This window comes from Mandrillus leucophaeus, unplaced genomic scaffold (assembly GCF_000951045.1).
Source record: "Mandrillus leucophaeus isolate KB7577 unplaced genomic scaffold, Mleu.le_1.0 Scaffold1, whole genome shotgun sequence".
NCBI lineage: Eukaryota > Metazoa > Chordata > Mammalia > Primates > Cercopithecidae > Mandrillus > Mandrillus leucophaeus.
The window spans coordinates 10,086,609-10,090,289 of NW_012098097.1; positions in this window are offsets into that span (position 1 = coordinate 10,086,609).

A 3,681-nucleotide genomic window follows, 5' to 3' on the forward strand; every position below is an offset into this window, starting at 1 on the left:
TGTAAATGTTTTGTTTGATAAGTTTTCTTACCTTGTAGCTCATAGCAAGGAGTGGCCAATTAAGTATTATGAAATAAGGTAAAAATTGTCTTAAGTCTTTTTTAAAATTTTTATTTATTTATTTATTTAGAGACAGAGTCTCACTCTGTTTGCCCAGGCTAGAGTGCAGTGGCGCAATCTCAGCTCATTGCAACCTCTGCCTCCCAGGTTCAAGCAATTCTCGTGCTTCAGCCTCCCAGCTAGCTAGGATTACAGGTGGGTGCCACCACACCTGGCTAATTTTTGTATTTTTAGTAGAGATGGTGTTTCACTATGTTGGCCAGGCTGGTCTCGAACTCCTGACCTCACGATCCACCTGCCTCAGCCTCCCAAAGTGCTGGGATTACAGGCATGAGCCACTGCACCCGGTGGTTCCAGATGTTGAAATTCTGGTTTTCCTTTTTGAAGTTGATATAACCTCCATTGGCTTAGTCGATCCTATATAAATAATTTACAAATGCCCTTTTAGACTTAAAGTAGTGATTTATTATCTCTTTAAGCACATTCTTTATCAAGGTGTATTAGTTTTCTAATGTGCCATAACAAATTACCCCAAAACGTAGCCACTTAAAATAACACACATCTATTTCATCACAGTTTCTGTGGGTCGGGAATCTGGGCATGGCTGAGCTGAGTCCTGGGCGCAGTGTCCCTCCAGGCTGCAGTGAAGGTGTGTTCCAGGCTTCCCTGGGGGAGGGCCTGCTTCTCTGCTCACTCATGTAGTTGTTGCAGGAGTCAGTTCCTCACAGGCTGTCAGGCCAAGGGTCTTGGTTTCTTATGGCTATTGGCTAAAGACTGCCCTCTGCCCTTCGTCTTGCTACGGAGTAGTCTTCAGGGCAGCCCACAACATGGCAGCTGTCTCCATCAAAGGACACAAGCAAGGACAGCCGGAGAGAGCAGAGCAGGACAAAAGCTGCAGTCTCTCGTGACTTCATCACCGCTGCACTCTGTCTGTTCGGTGCCAGTCACTAGTTCCAGCCTATCCTCAGGGGAGGGCATTGGTGGGGAGCATCTTACAAGGCTGCCCACCTTGCCACCTGTCACAATGAGACTTACATGGAAGGTGACAACTGGGTCCTTTTTCCCAAGCCCTGCATTCTCCAGGCCCTTGTTCTGTTTGCTCATAATGGATCTGTACAATCCTGCTGGCAGAAGGAGGTGAAGCCACCTCTGTTAATGACACTGAGAATTTTAATCTGAGGAAGCCATGGCATCTTGTCACCCCTAGGATTCCTGGTGATTATTGTCAACAGGGAAAGGAAATGGAGTGAAGTGCTGTATGCAGTATGGCAGGAACGCAACTTTTCCTAGGTTGCCTCCTACTTGCTTTGTGCTGTAGTATTCATTTTCAGTTTTGTACTCACTTTTTTGTTAGAGACAGCGTCTCACTTTGTTGCCCAGGCTGGATCACAGTGGCAGAATCATGGCTCACTGCAGTTTCAACCTCCTGGGCTCAAGCAATACTCCTGCCTCAGCCTCCCAAGTAGCTAGGACCACAGGCATGTACCACCATGCCTGGATAATTTTTTTAATTTTTTGTAAAGACAGTGTCTTCTTATCTTGCCCAGGCTGGCCTCGAAATCCTGGGCTCCAGTGATCCTCCTGCCTCGGCCTTCCAAAGTGCTGGGATTACAGGAATGAGCTACTATGCTTTCTTTTTTATTTTTTCTTTTCCCCCTGTGGGGAGTTTGTTTTGCTTTTATTCAGTTCTTTTTTTTTGAGACGGAGTTTCACTCATGTTGCCCAGGCTGGAATGCAATGGCGCGAACTCAGCTCACTGCAACCTCTGCCTCCCAGGTTCAAGCGATTCTCCTGCCTCAACTTCCCAAGTAGCTGGGGCTACAGGCATGTGCCACCACGCCCAGCTAATTCTGTATTTTTAGTAGAGATGGGGTTTCTCCATGTTGGTCAGGCTGGTCTTGAACTCCTGACCTCAGGTGATCCACCCACTTCGGCCTCCCAAAGTGCTGGAATTACAGGCTTGAGCCACGGCGCCCAGCCTTTTTTTTTTTTTTTTTTTTTTTTGAGACAGAGTCTCGCTCTGTTGTCCAGACTGGAGTGCAGTGGTATGAACTCGGCTCAGTGCAACCTCCACATCCCGGGTTCAAGCAATTCTCCTGCCTCAGCCTTCCAAGTAGCTGGGACTACAGGTGCACACCACCATGCCTGGCTAATTTTTGTATTTTTTAGTAGAGACGGGGCTTCACCATGTTGGCCAGGCTGATTTTGAACTCTTGACCTCATAATACTCCCACCTCAGCTTCCCAAAGTGCCGTGATTACAGGCGTGAGCCACCGCGCCCAGCTGCTTTTATTCAGTTCTTATGTCTATAGTTTTGATCTTAGTTAACTCTTTAGATGACTGTATAACATTAAGGTCATCTTTTAAATTCTTTGCATTATTTGAGTTAAAGATGAAATGTGGGGTCAGGTATGGTGGCTCACACTTGTAATCATAGCACTTTGGGAGGCTGAGGCAGGCAGATCACAAGGTCAAGAGTTCGAGACCAGCCTGGCCAACATGGTGAAACCCCATCTCTACTAAGAATACAAAAATTAGCCGCGTGGTGGCAGGCGCCTGTAATCCCATCTACTCAGGAAGCTGAGGCAGGAGAATTGCTTGAACCCATGAGGTGGAGGTTGCAGTGAGCCAAGATCACGCCACTGCATTCCAACTCAAAAAAAATTTTAAAAAGATGAAATGTGACAATGAAATAGTTTAATTTTTATGCTTGTCTTATATATGCTGTTCAAAACTTTTGTCTTCATGCTTGTAGCTAAGTAAATGCGGTAGTTGTTTGTGTGTGTGGATGCCCTGCTCTTTTATTGCAAGTTTCATATTGGGTGTGTGCTTATTTGTGTGTGTGGATGTCCTGCCCTTTTATTGGAAGTTTTGTATTGTCTATATTTAGATTTGGCTTAGACCTTGAGCAACGTTTATTGAACCACAGGTGTTTTTCTCTGTGAGTATGAAAACATTCCCCCCTCCCCTCCCCAGTTTTCCCATACCCCAACTTGAAGGCCTTTAAACCTGGGCTTCGGCTGCCCACACAGAGGATTTCTTTCCTCTAGGAGTTTTTGTTGGTTGGTTGGTTTGTTGTTTGTTGACTTATAGTAAGTCCCTTGGGAGTCTTTTGTTTTTTGAGATGGAGTTTCACTCTTGTTGCCCAGGCTGGAGTGCAATGGCACAGTCTCGGCTCACTGCAACCTCTGCCTCCTGGGTACAAACGATTCTCCTGCCTCAGACTCCCGAGTAGCTGGGATTACAGATGCCTGCCACCATGCCCAGCTAACTTATTTTTTGTATTTTTAGTAGAGATGGGATTTCACCATGTTGGCCAGGCTGGTCTCGAACTCCTGAGCTCACGTGATCTGCCCGCCTTGGCCTCCCAAAGTGCTGGGATTACAGGTGTGAGCTCCCACGCCTGATTCCCTTGGGAGTTTTTAAGTTCATAAAAGTACAAATAAGTCTCCATTAATAGTCAAGTTTTTTGTATCCTCACACCCATTGGGATGGCTGCTATCCAAAAAAAAAAAAAGAAAAGAAAAAAGAAAGGTGTTGGCAAGGATGTGGAGAAACTGAAGCCCTCGTGCACTGTGTGTGGAAATGTACAATGGTGAAGCCACTGGGAAAACGGTATGG